The following is a 16,161-nucleotide window of genomic DNA, read 5'->3' on the forward strand; positions in this document are numbered from 1 at the left end:
GACCTCTTGAGGGAGACTTGGGAACACAACCCATCCGCAACACTGGGTCTCTTGCAATATGTCTTACAACTGCAGGGGCGGCTGGTGCGGGCAGGTGAGCTCGCGAGGGAGAACTTAAACACAGCCCAAAGAGCCCAGGAGCAGCACTACAATCGGGGTGCCCAGGCTCGATCATTTGGGCCAGGGGACCGAGTATTCCTCCTGCTCCTCTCGGAGGAACCAAAGCTTTTTGCCCGCTGGCAGGGTCCGTATGAGGTCCTCCGCCAGGTAGGGCCGGTCACCTACGAGATTCGGCAACCTGGTCGCCGTAAGGAAAAACAGATTTATCATGTAAACCTCTTAAAACCCTGGCAGGACCGGGAAGGGCTCCTAGTTGCCCCATATCCCCCCGAACCGGACCTGGAGCCCCATCCACCCAAGGAGGCAGATAATGGTGAGCCCCAGCTAGCAGAGACACTCACAGTCGAGCAGCAAGAACAGGCACTCTGCTTAGTAAGGGCATTCCCCAAGACTTTCACCACAAAACCTGGGTGGACTACGCTCACCTACCATGTGATCCAGACGGAACTCGGGGTGGTGGTCCGAGAGACAACCCGGCCATTGCCTAGGCGAATGTGGGAGGCCGTAGAGGAGGAAGTCCAGGCGATGTTGGATCTGGGTGTTATTGAGCGCTCCCAGAGCGAGTGGCGGAGCCCCGTCGCCCTCGTACCAAAGCCAGATGGGAGCCGGCAGTTTCGCATTGACTTCCGGAGGGTTAACGCCATTTCAAAATTTGACGCCTATCCGATGCCCCGCATCGATGAGCTTCTTGACCGGCTCAGGGAGGCCTGCTATATCACCACTTTAGATCTCACCAAAGGATACTGATCCCCTTGGATCCCAGGTCCAAGGAGAAGACCGCGTTTGCCACCCCTTCAGGGTTATACCATTTCACCCAGATGCCTTTCGGCCTACATGGGGCCCTGGCAACCTTCCAGCGTCTGATGGACCGGGTGTTGCAACCACACACGAAGTACGCTGCGGCCTACCTGGACGATGTGGTCATCTATGGCAATAACTGGGAGGAACATCTTAACCAAGTAGCAGCGGTCCTCCGGGATCTCCGCGCAGCCGGGCTTACGGCCAGTCCAAAAAAATGCTGAATCGGGCGGGAGGAAACCACTTACCTGGGGTACACCTTGGGCCGGGGACAGGTCCGCCCCCTCATCGGGAAAGTCCAAGCGCTCCAGGACTGTCCGGTGCCAACCACGAAGAGGCAGGTGCATCAATTCTTGGGCTTAGCTGGTTATTACCGGCGGTTTGTACCCCACTTCGCAAGCATTACGGCCCCGCTAACGGAGCTCTTGACCAAGGACAGTCCCCACCGGGTGCATTGGTCCAACGAGTGTGAGACGGCCTTTCGAACTATCAAAGAACGGCTGTGTAGCGATCCAATACTCTTCAGCCCTGACTTTCATCGTGACTTTATTGTTCAGACTGATGCCTCAGGCATAGGGCTTGGGGCGGTCCTCTCACAGGAGGTGGAAGGGGAGGAACACCCGATTGTTTACCTCAGTCGGAAGCTGTTCCCCAGAGAATGGAACTACTCCATCGTGGAGAAAGATGCCCTAGCAGTTAAGTGGGCAGTCGATGCTCTTCGCTACTACATCCTCGGGGCCCCCTTTATACTGGTTACGGATCACGCACCCCTGAAGTGGCTTAATAAGATGAAGGACAATAATGCCAGGCTGATGTGGTGGTATCTCGCTCTGCAGCCCTATGCCTTCACGATTCACCATCGGGCAGGACGAGACAACACCAATGCGGTGTTTGGTCAGCGGGCGCGGATGGCCCCCCGCTGACCGAGCGGCGGGACTTCGGCTCCCGCCACTGTCAGGGCCCTGGGCTGGAAAGCAGTGGAGTTGGGTGGGCCTGCGTTCCCCTACCCCGGCCAACCTGCCTTGGGTGGCAAAACTGTGCGCTACCAACCCGTGCTGGCGCTCCCCTGCCTGAGGGGTGCGCTACCGACCCGTGCCGGCACTCCCCTGCCTGAGGGGCGCGCTGCAGACTCCGGCCACCACACCTTTTCCCGCTAATTCCCCAGTGCCCGAAAGGTGTGACTAAGGCCCGCCAGTGGGACCATAGCTCTCCATCGCCCCCTAGGGGCTCAGAGGACCGATTGAAACCTGTCACAATGCGCTATGTTAATTTTACAGCATTTTAATTTTTTAATATCAAAATTCTATGCAGTTCCAAGTCTAAGTATATTATGTCAGCACTATTATCTTTATCAACCAAACCTGTAATCTCCTATAAAAAAATAAAAAATTACAGTCTATTTTCCATAAACCCATGTTAATTTGCATTAATTATATTACCCTCATTTAATTATCTATTAATCTGTTAGATTAGGGCCAGGATTTTGAATTTGGTCTGGAAATGGGGAGCTACTGGAAGTTGCAGAGCGCAAATGTTGTGCCCTCAGTATTGCGTACCAGTTGCAGCCTCCATGTGGTGGGTCTCCTGGAGATGAAATTTACAGAGTTTGACAATTAAACATTATCCCCTATCTGCGTGACCAAATGATATGGCTCCTTGGGATTTTTTGCAAAATAAAATGAGTTTGTCTCTGGGCTCACAGCCTGCATTTCAAGTCTCCCTCAAACACAATATAAAATGGCTGGAATGTTAGAAACAGCCTTATAATACACACAAATGCAACCTGAACTATAACAATGGATAGTTATACATGGAGAAAACAATACATACAGTGGAAAAAACCCTCCACCTTTGCCTCACCTTGAAAGGAGACAAACATTTTTTTCCCCATGGTCTAGCCTGAGGCCATTCTTCTAGTCAGACTACTGAAGAAGAGCCTCAAGCAGTGATCACATGTCCCAGGCTGCCCTGTCCAATATGTATCTCTCTTTTTTCTTTTCTTTTCTTTTTTTTTGGTAAAGGAAGGAGCTTTAACTGAAAAATGTCTGACAAGGATAAGGAACTCACTCCATGGTGGGGGCCTGGAGGAAGGAACCAGCCCAGCTTTCTTAAAGCTCCTTTCACCTCGGGCGCAAACTGTCTTCAGCATTCAGCTCTGCTCCTATGCTATTTACTCCCTTTTCCCAATGGCTAATTTTATGAGGCTGATCCAATAGTTTCAGTAGAAATAAATCCAAACAGGATGCCTTTCAAAGCTCTTTGTTCAAGGTGAGATGAGGCAGGGCAAAGACACTGAATGGAGGGACACCAACCCTCTTTAGGTTAATGGTCAGGTCAATTCCCACCATCCACTCTGAACAGAAAAGAGGCTAAAGATTGCTAAGCTCCACTTACTGTTTGTAAAGCCACCCTGGCTCATGCTGTCCTAGTTATTTTTAGTTACATCATGGCATTTTGCCAATAAATAAATAAATAAATAAAAATATCCAACAACTAAAAGCTGCAAATTGTAGGCTAGGGATTAAGAATCGAACGGTGAAGTTTAGAAAAGTAGTGAAAGCAAGGAGAAAAATACATGTATGGTCCTGTTACCAATATTTGTGCTGATTTTTTTTACCAATGCTGAAAATGTCACCTTGGAACATGAAGCCAGCCTCCATCACAGTGAATACATTCAGCCTCTTGCTGTGTAGTCCCCACCCCCCTGCCTTTTTGTTTTTGCTGATCCAACACAACTTTTAAAAACCACATACACACACCCCTTTAGCCCTGTCTTTAGGAGATAGTTCCCCATCCCGCTCACTGGAACTTCTTTTCCCACTGAGTGAAGAGGGTGGCTGGATTTCATTAAGATAACAATTCATCCCCTCACAATAATTTCAAAGACAGCCATCTGAAAACATTCCATCTTCAGAAAACCTTTAGAAATACATTGCACTCCTGAAAGGCCCATTGAAAGTAGCAATAGAATTAGTGACACCTCATTTCTCCTGTCCTCTACAATCAACGGAGGATTTTGTGGGACAATGTTATACCATTGAAGCCTAAGTTGTGTGGGGAAAATTGATTCTTTCACCCTAATTCTCTCTCCAGTGGTGAAAGTTGAAGAGATTCCCTCCAGTTCCCTTGGAGTTTCATAACATTGCCTGTTGTTCCACTATGCTGCTCATGTCACCTCACATTGACTGCAGAGATGGCCCCAACTTACCTTTTGTCGGACAGAGAATCCATAATGAAAGCAGGTCAGTCACTGTCCTTTAGAAAAAAGAAAAGGAGTACTTGTGGCACCTTAGAGGCTAACAAATGTATTTGAGCATAAGCTTTCGTGAGCTCACGAAAGCTTATGCTCAAATAAATTTGTTAGTCTCTAAGGTGCCACAAGTACTCCTTTTCTTTTTGCGAATACAGACGAACATGGCTGCTACTCTGAAACCTGTCCTTTAGAAGTCAGCAGAAGAGGATGGGGACATCATAGCAGAAACACAGTTACTCAAAAGAAATTCATTGCCACTCTAGGCTAAATTTGATGGCAGATTCCCCAGCAGGCGTAAATCAGTAAAGTTCCATTCTAATTTTCATTTTCCATTAAAATCATGTTTTTTTCAAAGTCAGATGTTTTTTCCATCCTGTCTGCAAGCGGTTTAAGCCTATAGTGATTAAAAGGAATATTTTCCCAAATCACAGTTCTGAGTGATGTAAAGCCATAAATGACAACAGGTTATGACTGCTGTTATAGCATCCGTTACTCAATCAAAATGAACATGATGCTAACCAGCATTACAGTGAAAGGCAAACGAATTTGGAATGCATCAAACAGGACAGCAACAGAAGCAAATGAGAAACACTAGAATCTGATAAGTAGAATAGAAATGTTTTAGATTGAAGCATGATTTGTGTGAGGTTTAGTCTAAATTCTGGATATTTATGGCCTGTGACTCAAAGGCCACAGTTCAGAAATATATTTAAAGCATATGCTTAACTCCATCCCTATTCAACAAAGCATTTAAGCACATGCTTAAGATCTTTTGAAGTAAATGGGACCAAAGTACATTCTTAAACAGCTTGAGGCCTGATCCAAAACCCGTTTACATCAGTTGGAGTCTTTCCATTGACTTTGGATCAGGCCCTTGCTGAATAGGGATGTGTTGCTAAATTGGGCCTAATTGAGGAAAGTCCAATGTAGTTAAACTAAATAAAGTGGTGATTTGAAACTGATTCCAATTAACTAGGTGTGACTTAAAATGAATCTGGGACATTACTAGCACCGCACTTTGGTAATAAGGCACTGTAGACCAGGGGTTGGCAACCTTTCAGAAGTGGTGTGCCGAGTCTTCATTTATTCACTCTAATTTAAGTTTGTGTGCCAGTAATACATTTTAACGTTTTTAGAGGGTCTCTTTCTATAAGTCTTTAATATATAACTAAACTATTGTATGTAGAGTAAATAAGGTTTTTTAAATGTTTAAGAAGCTTCATTTAAAAATGTAATTAAAATGCAGAGTCCCCTGGACCAGTGGCCAGGACCCGGGCAGTGTGAGTGCCACTGAAAATCAGCTCGCGTGCCGCCTTTGGCAGGCATGCCATAGGTTGCCTATCCTTGCTGTAGACTTTACTTTTCCTGAAGCTTTGCAGTTCAATTTGCCAAATACAACGTTTATTTAATTTTATGCCTGCAGACACAAAAAGTTGTTCAGACCTGTCACATGAGATTAACACTCTGTTCCATAAATAGATAAAGGGTTCTAATTCTATTTAATCAATTGCGCCTTTTCTATTTGTTGTATTGATTAATGTAAGATTACAATCCCTCGATAAAAGTGATAGTTAGATGCATCAATCTATTGGTAATCTCCTTTTTAGTGCAGCAGCCGAATTTGGAATGCAAATCATTCACACAGTTATTATTCTAATACAGGAAAGTCACTCTGGGCCCAATCCTGATCCCAGCAAAGTTACTGTTGGTTTTGTCATGGTCTTCAGTGGAAAAAGGAGCAGTCCCTATTAGCCTGATCCAAAGGTCATTGCAGTCAATAGCTTCTATTACTCTCTAAAAGGAAATTAAGTACAATGCAAATGTCCAGGCAATGAGCGCCTTTCTTGTTTCGCTCTTCATGTTCCACATCTGGGAACTCCCATCACACAGGGAAGGTGATCTAATGAGTTTCTATGAAAGGCAATAATGTTATTATTTAACTATTGATAGTATTCACTGAACAGTGACAGTGAAGTTGCCAAGAAAGACGGGGCCGGGGGGGGGGGGGGGAGTGGTATTGTTCACTGGAAAAGGCATGGAAGTGGGCCCAAGGAGACCTGAGGTTTACAGCCATCTGGGCTATTGATTTACTGTGTGAGATTTAGCTTCCCTGAGCCTCAGTTTCCCTAGCTATAAAATAAATAGGAATACTTATAGTTTTGCCCACTTTTCTAAAACACTTTGAAATCTATAAATGAACAGCACTAGATACCACAGAGAACACTACGGCAACAAGAAGAATCCTCCACCCGGCTTCATTGTGCCGAACAGATAAGCTCCCTGGCAAAGCCCCAAAGTCAGAGAATGAAACAGGTAAAGGCCTTTTAGATGGACCGTTTACTTGGACCATTAGACACAGTTTAGTTACAGTCTCCTTATGCACTTACAGAGTACCCATGTCCAATCGTATTATTAGGTGGCTCCCTTCCCTCATCTCCTCAACTAGGAGCCTACACAAGCATCTGTTCAGCCTTCTCTAAGTTCCCTTATGGTTGCACATCACTTTTTCCTCACTTGCAGAGCTACTGGTGGAGCCAGGGTTCCCTCTGAGAGTCACTACATAACATCTTGTGATCAATACCTGGGCCAGAAAAGCCAACCTGCTGACTCCTCTCCAGCTGTCAGTGGCAAATATGGGATTATTGCCAACATCCCATCACAGACAGAAGAACTTCCTGGTCTTCTACTGAAAGTCTATTCTGTTCTTACAATCTAAAGAAAAACATGTATTTCTTCTTTATTATACACTTGATCATTGAGTGCAGGTGTTAAACAGCATCATGATTATAAGGCTCATAAATGGGTGCTTAATTTCCATATCTTCTTCTCTGCTTTAGGTGACTGGAAGGGCAAGGATTGGACCACAGGTCCTCTAACGATGGACAGAGATTTAGGCCCAGATCCTCAAAGGTACAGAGCATCTATACCCCAGATTTAGAGGCCTAAATCCCAGTTTTAGACACCACTGTGATCCACAAATCTTCCACTCTGCTGTTGCCTATAATTTCACAGATAAAAACCACACCCAGGCCTGTGAGATTAAGAGCCTAAAACTTTACAACCTTCTAAAGGCTTGTCTAAGGGCTGCAGTGTTTAGTGAAGATGCCACTTTTTGCCAATCGGAGAGCTTCTCCCATCAGTGTAGTTAATCCACCTCCCCAAGAGGCAGTAGCTATGTCAATGGGAGAGTTTCTGTGCTGTCTACATGGGGGGTTAGGTCAGTGTAACCACCTCATTCAGGGGTGGATTTTTCACACCCCAACCGATGTTGTTATAGCAATATAGGTCTGTAGTGTAGACCTGGCCTAAGAGAGATATGGACTTAAAGATGCACCTTGGATATTAGACCCAAGGAACACTGAAGGGCAAAGATAGACTTGTATACTCATAATCGAGAGAATATCACCCCTCTACCTACCAAGAGGGTGAAAGAGCAGAATAGGGCCCTGAAGTTGCTTTAAAATACAAGCATCTCTCTACATTGCAGTTTGGAAGTTTAATTGAATGCCGATTTACTAGATTTCATGTTCTCAGAACATAAATGCCAGCTTTTAGTTACAGAGTAAGGAAACAAATACCAATTTAAGATTTTTAATAGTAGAAAGAATCAAATTTCCACATTTGCTATCTTTCATTTTAAAATGGATTTTTTTCTGTTTACAAAGTTCTTAATAATTTAGCACATCTCTCATCCATCAGACATTCACTGTGGGTGCTGCTCTAGTGGTGAGGTGAATGATTTCATAAAGAAAACTGATGAGTTAATATGACACAGCAATTCCAGGAATCTACACATATTGTTTTGTTCACAGTGATTGTTCCTAGTATGTAGTAAATTACATCATCATATTCAATGGATAACATTAGTGCTTAAAAATTAATATTTCACGCTTCCTGGTTCAAACACCTGGAAAATGTGAAACATCAGATTTTGTGCAAGCTGCTTTTGATCAACTGATTCATATGAGAGAGTTAGGAGCAGAATCTAGCCACGTATCATGGCAACAAAAATGATCAGTCCACAGTGTCTGTTAGTTTTATAGCACTTTATTTTATGTCTGAAAGCAATAATTTTGGTCATTGAGGCACTTAGCTTCAAACTAATACAATTAGAAGGTTGGTTTGAAAACAACACAGTGATTTCTTGGCCTTTTAATGGCCTAATAAACATGGAGTTGGAGTTTATCAGTACAACTATGTATTAATGAACAAAATCTATGTATTAATGAACAAAATCCATATTCACAGGAAAACAGAAGACTTTTGATTAGGGAAAACAGTAGTAGGTGTTCAAATGTGGAAACTCATGAAGCCTTCCTTCCCCTCTTAACTAGGTGTTTAAGAATAGTGATCCATAGACTTTTTTCATATTAAGGACCATGACCCAAGGCAAATCATCTGATGGACTATCTAACAGTCTTTCCCAAGCATATAAAGGCCAGGTTTTTAATGAGATTTAGGCATCTAATGATTCAGAAAGGTACTTTACAATCCTGAGAATCTGTACAACACTGTAAACTGTCCCAAGGAGCTTATTATTTAATGCTTTTATACTATAACCATGCACAACATCACTCAAGTAAATAGCCAAATTGAAAACCAGGGGGCTCCTTGAATGTGTGGAGTTATGCTTGTGCTTAAGTGTTAGCAAGAGTGGAGAGTCCAAAGAACAGGCCTGAAGAAGAAAGGAAACATTGGGAGACCCAAAGGAGAGTGGTAACTTAGACTGCTGCATTTTAAAACAATATTGGTTGAGATCCTCATCCCTGCTCCAGGCCATGTATGCTGCATAAAAGGCACAGAGCAGCAAAAAGGATCCCCAAAAGCCTCCCTCCAACAAGGGAGGATTCCCCCAGTGCAGAAACTATGGAAGACAGCTGTAAGTCTGCCTCTTGAGAACCCGCTCACAAGCAAGTTCTGTGCTGCGTCTCTTCGAGGCACAGCACAAAAATCTCACCCTTTATTTAAATGTCACTCTTCCCTCATATGATGTGGTGGTGACAGTGTCGGTGATAAAAATGAACTTGCTTGTTGGAAACACCTGATTGGCTTCTTACATACATGTTGCATTTTTTACTGCCAAATTCCTCTTCCTTAGTTTAAGTCTTTACATGAAGAGTACTGAATATTCTCATTGTCTGGTGCCCTCCCTTCTATGTCCTGGTCACTTTGGAGTTTGGTTTTATCCACCCATGTGTTTGCCAATTCTTCAACAGTAATATCATCCAAAAATTAAAACATCCACTCAATAGAGAAACAAACATTAACTAGCTTCAATTCCTGTACAATAAACAGGCAGAAGAATCCAAGGGGACTCTGGTAGGAATGAAGGACCCACTATTTGACAGCTAAAATATGATCGGATTCCAGGATCAACTGTCCTTTCAATTATGTATATTTCATCAATGTGATAGAAACAGCTCCAGACACTGCTTAGAAGAGGGTCAGGATTATGGTACACAGGCTACAGTTCTAGAGCCACTGCTTTAGAGGTTCCCATACACTCCCTCCATTTGACATCTCAGAATGATTTAGCAGCAATAGTTTTCCAGACTGTGACAGGGTTCACTCACCACTGTGGCGCCTCCTGCTGGTTGTCCTGGGGATTAGCTCTGTTCGCCTCTTCTGGTGATGTCCTGCCACTGTCACTATTGCTCCAGGACTCATGTCACTCCAGGGACCACAGCGTCCTCTTCAGGACACAGCCCCCTGGCTGTGCCACACTCTGTGCTCCCTCCTTTCAGGGGTCAGTATCACAGTCCACTGTCCAGCTTGTTCTTTCTAGACCAGTGGTGGGCAACCTGCGGCCCATAGGCCGCATGCAGCCCATCAGGGTAATCTGATTGTGCGCCACGAGACATTTTGCTGACATTGACCGTCCGATCTCGGCCCACAGACCCTATAGATGGCTGTGACTTGCTACATCACCTTCGACTACTCAGTAGATTTCCTTGGGCCACTTCCCCGTGGCCCCAGCACTCTCTTTGCCCTGGCCTCAGCCTGCAGGTCCCTGCAGCCTGCAAGGATCTGCCTTTCACTCCCTGCCTTCAGCACTGCTCTGTCCAGGGTGGCTTGCTGCCTTCAGCCTACAAGGCAGCCAGTCCACCTCCCTCCTCCAGCCCCAGGGAATGACTGAAGCTGCTCTACTCTGCAGCCCTTCTTATATGGCCATCCCAGCCCTGATTTGGCTGCCCCTTGCAGCCCCTCTCTAATTGGCTGCCTTCTGTGCAGCCTCCCCAAGGCTCTATTAACCCCTTAAGGGCTGGTGTGGGACAGATGCCCCATCACACAGACTATCCATAATATCGTTGTCCTGTGCTAATCAAAGAAACTCCTTTTCCCAAAATGCCTAATCTTGTCTGTAACCAATCCACCCTTTCCAGGGCACCCCCTGGCCTGCAGTACCCCACCATGAATCTCCTCCTCTTGCAGTCAGCCAGCCCTCAGCTTGGGCTCAGCCAGAGTCTCTTTTCGTGTCTTGCCACTAGGGCCCCATGGGAGCCTGGGCAATCTCAACATTCCCAGCAGAAATTCAGTTCGGTCTCAGGGTCCCTTTTGAGTCTAATTGCCTCTAGTCCCTGGTGGCATTCCCCAGGTCTCACCACCACCACCACCACCACTGGCTAGGAGCAGCCTTCCACAGCCCCTCACCCATATCAGGCTTGCAGTGTAGGTCTGCCCCCAAACAAGTGGAGGAGGAAACTGACACTGCCTCAGTGTAGGAATGCTCCTTAGCCTTTCTATCAGTTGGTTGAGGGCATGTCCTATCTCACCCCTCCTCAGGGCCCTCCAGCTAATCTCACAACAGATCAGTCTTGCAGGCTCTTTCAGCCAGGCTGTATTTATTTTCCAAGAAACAACAAATCCAAAATGAAAACGTTAGGCAATTACCCTGCTGCTGTAGTCTGTGATCTCAGGGTCTTTCCTCCAAGGCTAATGTCTCTTGCAGTCCCTGCAGTTCATTCCTTTTACTGTAGTTCCTGTAACTTTCTCAGCTACAATTTTTCCGCTTCCTACTATTCTTTGCAGGACATCAACTGTCTTTGTTCAGGTGTACCTCCTTAGTAACTAGGCTGGCTGGTCCAGGCCCCAGGCCCTTAAAGGAGCATGCCATGCTGCTGTTACATTTCCAGATTCCTTCTGTGCAATTAAGACACCATTAATATTAACTTCCTTCTGAACTAGCATGAGTCAAGCTAAGTCAGAACTACAACTGTGTGGAAAATCTTCTACTATTTAGAAAAAAGAACGAGGAGTCCTTGTGGCACCTTAGAGACTAACAAATTTATTTGGGCATAAGCTTTCGTGGGCTAAAACCGACTTCATCAGATGCATGGAGTGGAAAATACAGTAGTAAGTAAGATAGATAGATAGATGATATATGCAGAGAATATGAAAAGATGGGGGTTGCCTTACCAACTCTAATGATACAATCAATTAAAGTGGGCTATTATCAGCAGGAGGAAAAATCACTTTTGTAGTGGTAATCAGGATGGCCAATTTCAAACAGTTGACAAGAAGGTGTGAGTAACAGTAGGGGGGGAAATTAGCATGGGGAAATAGTTTTTAGTTTGTGTAATGACCCATCTACTCCCAGTCTTTATTCAGGCCTAATTTGATGGTGTCCAGTTTCAAATTAATTCCAGTTTGCAATTTCTCGTTGGAGTCTGTTTTTGAAGTTTTTTTTGTTGAAGAATTGCCACTTTTAGGTCTGTAATTGAGTGTCCAGGAGGTTGAAGTGTTCTCCAACTGTTTTTTGAATGACAAAGGAGAAGAGAAAGAGGATAACAATTATCAATCCTTATCAATGATTTCTTCTGCTATGGAACTTGTCACTAAATAAATAATTCATCCAAAAAAAGAAAAGAAAAAAAAAGAACAAGAAAAAAGCAAAAAAAAGCAAAAAAACTTTGCCATTCTCACTTGCCTAATAAAACTAGTGATAGGGATAAGATACAAAATTGAGATTTGGATCAGAACGTCCCTGAAGAAAGAGTATGCAAGTTTTGGTTAGCCTGCTCTCTAAGTAAAATTTATTCATATAATAATGGTGCTTTAAAAATAAACCTCCCCTCTGGGGAGGCATCACAACGGCCAGAGACTACAAAATGTTTCTCAACAGTTCAAGTACTAAGAACATATATAATAATGAAAGCTTCCTGGGAAACTGTCTAAAAAACTGATACTATCCATCTTTCCTGTGCAAGCTCCAAAGGGCTCTTCTATTCTTATTAAAGTAATAGTTAGATATTATTTATCCATCATCATTTTCATACACATTCTCCACTTTAGTTCTGTCATTGCCTTTGAATTTCCCAGATCTTATAATGCAGCCATTGTAGTATAAAAGCACCAGCTCTGAAACCATAAAGCACTTTACAAACAAAACAGGGTTCATAACATGGTGGAAATCTTAAATAAAGCAAAATAAAACAGCCCTAACACAAACAAAACTCAGTGAAACTCGACTTAAACATCAGCAAAGTTAAAAGATGTACATCTTTGTTAGAATTTCTAGTAAGATTTACAAAAAGTAAAAAATGAGGCATCTTCGATGTTGAGCCCCTTCTAAAATCCTTTGTGTGTCTTTTTATAATGTCAGTACTTCAGAGCAGTATTTCCTCTTTCTAGATGTTTCAAAGTGCCCTTGCACTTTCTGGGGCATCATCACAATATAAATAATCAATACTAAATGAGTATCTGTACACAGCTGTGTGCAATGTTAAATATGATGGCCTGTTAAGAATAAATGCCTATCTTCTGGACTCTTTCTTTGGTTCATTTAAAAGAGAATCCTGACAGCTTTTACAAAGTCCTGAATTTTGGGGAAATCCCTTAACCTCTCTACTTTACTATGCTTATCTATTAAATAGGGATACTGCTTCCCTCCCTTGCAGTGTCACACACAGAATTATTGAGTAATATTGTAATACAATGATCTACAGAGTAAGTGTCTGTTCCTGACTCCCACTGAAGTCAATGGAAAGACTCTCTTGACTTCAACACAAGATGGATCAGGCCTAATGTGCTATACTCTAAATCCATTTCCTTGGGATTTTAATTACTTTTTAATAAATAATCTTTGTATTGACTTTTCAGGTCATATACTAACAGTGAATCTACAGATTCTTTCTAGTCTATCTACACAGTACAAGAACCCTGATATATTGCTCTTTTCTGCTGTTTTAGGCTAACCCCTGCATGCTGCTGAGCTCTGATGAAGAAATGTGAAGAACCTGAGCCCTCAGTACTTGCTTCAGTGGCTTCTGCATAGTGAAGAACAGTATCCACAGTCCTGAGCAATGTGAACAAATCTCCATATCTGCACTACATTTTACTGAGCAAGAGGAACAGAAGAACAGCCATACTGGGTCAGACCAAAGGTCCATCTAGTCCAGTATCCTGTCTTCCAACAGTGGCCAATGCCAGGTGCCCCAAAGGGAATGAACAGAACAGGTAATCATCAAGTGATCCATCCCCTGTCGCCCATTCCCAGCTTCTGGCAGAGACTACGGACACCATTCCTGCCCATCCTGTCAAATAGCCATTGATAGACCTATCCTCCATGAAAATATCTAGTTCTTTTTTGAACCTTGTTATAGTCTTGGCCTTCATAACATCCTCTGGCCAGGAGTTCCACAGGTTAACTGTGCATTGTGTAAAAAAAATACTTCCTTTTGTTTGTTTTAAACCTACCGCCTATTCATTTCATTTGGTGACCCCTAGTTCTTGTGTTATGAGAGGGAGTAAATTACACTTCCTTATTTTCTTTCTCCACACCAGTCATGATTTTATAGACCTCTATCATATCCCCTCTTAGTTATTTCTTTTCCAATCTGAAAAGTCTCAGTCTTATTAATCTCTTCTCATATGGCAGTCATCCCATACAATCCATACAATCATTTTTGTTGCCTTTTTCTGAACCTTTTCCAATTCCAATATATCTTTTTTGAGATGGGGCAACCACATCTGCACACAGTATTCAAGTTGTGGGCATACCATTGATTTATATAGAGGCAATATGATATTTTCTGTCTTATTATCAATCCCTTTCTTAATGATTCCCAATATTCTGTTAGCTTTTTTGGCTGCCACTGCTCATTGAGTGGATGTTTTCAGAGAACTACCCACAATGACTCCAAGATCTCTCCCTTGAGTGGTAACAGCTAATTTAGACCCCATTATTTTATATCTATGGTTGGGATTATGTTTTCCAATGCGCATTACTTTGTATTTATCAACACTGAATTTCATCTGCCATTTTGTTGCCCAGTCACCCAGTTTTGTGAGATCCTTTTGTAGCTCTTCGCAGTCTGCTTTGGATTTAACTATCTTGAGTAGTTTTGTATCATCTGCAAATTTTGCCACCTCACTGTTTACCCCTTTTCCCAGATCATTTATGAATACGTTGAACAGAACTGGTCCTAGTCCTGACCCTGGGGGACACCACTATGCACCTCTCTCCATTCTGAAAACTGACCATTTATTCCTAATGAGGATGAGGGAGCAGACACAGGGCATGGCCAAGGTACAGTCTTAGGTGAGAGGAATCAATTATTGATCCAGTGAACAGATTGATGTGTAGAGTAGCCATCTTAAGCAGTATCTGTTACTCCAGCTGCCAGTCAGGAATTAGAAGCTTATGCGAATGTGTTTGAGATATGCTTTTGGAAGAAAGGGAGAACTGAACAATCCAAAAGAAGCAAAATGTAATTATACTGACTTTCACTTCAAGGCTCCTTTACACTGCCAGAGTGGGGTGACTACAGTGAAAATGAAACTCTAGCCCCTTGTAAGTGGAAGATGCTCAGTTCTTCTCAGGATCAGGCCCTTAAGGAGCAGACTGGGCAGATGCAGAAGGGAGTCCCATCCAGTCCTGTCTGAAATTCCAGTTGTGTTATATCGAGGATGGTGACATAAGCAATGATGAATAAATGGTAACGTGGCCCTGAAGGAGGTGAAGAGTCCCAGTCCACTCAGAAAAAGGGATAACGAGAGAATGGTCTAGGAAATGCAAGTCTCCCCTACATCTCAGAGGAATGCATCAACAGTGCTGTTTACTAACATCCTCAGTGTAAAACAATGTTTTGAAACAGCAAAATATTGCAGACAGAGCCCTAGATAATCTGGGAATCATTTTCACATTGCCAGAAATCTGTGTTGCGAAGCAGGGGAGCAAAGCTAACATTTGGCATGCTTTGCGACTTTTTGAAAGCTGACATGCTGACTGTACACCCTGGTGCTGCTAGGCTATTATTTTCCACCCTGCTAGTCTAGAATTATAGTTCTGTAGGAAGACTGGCTTTTGTCATCTGGCAAAGGCTTTGTATTGTGTGTTTTACTAAAAATAATGCGGTAAAATGCTGAAATGTTGACAGCTGAGTGGATCCAAACTCAGCATTTTCTCATGGTAATTCCAGTTTTGTCTTTTTGCCACAGCAGTGTACTTTCTGTCTTCAATTTTGCCATGTTTGCTTGCCTTTCACTTTCTTATTTCTTGTCTTTGATTCCCTGCACCTCTGAAGATTTCACAGGTTGAACAATCCAGGGGACATGCTGAGTCCCCTCCCCCATTTACATGTTTGTAAATGCCTGGATTTTTCTCTGTCAAAAATGTTGTATTGTATGGCACTCTGCTAGCATTTCCATGTCCTGATTTATGTTACAAATAAGATGATAATTATAACATTTATTTAAATTAAACCATTTATATGCACATAGGGTTCTTTGAAAACCACTCTGTTTGCAAAATTGCCACTACCATTTTTAGGACATGAATATTAATTGTTGTAATCAAATTATGATAATTGGAGAGCTATAAAATGTACGCAATAACACAATGCATTCCTCACTCATCAAGGGCATGATCCATAGTCCACTGAAGTCAATGGAAGGAGTACCAAGACTTCAGTGGGCTTTGTATCAGGTTCTGTCTACACCCAGCAGCCTTGTCACATCTCATGCCTTCGGCATACCTCCAAAGTGAATGT

The sequence above is a fragment of the Natator depressus genome, chromosome 1, assembly GCF_965152275.1.
Source record: "Natator depressus isolate rNatDep1 chromosome 1, rNatDep2.hap1, whole genome shotgun sequence".
NCBI classification, from domain to species: Eukaryota; Metazoa; Chordata; order Testudines; family Cheloniidae; genus Natator; species Natator depressus.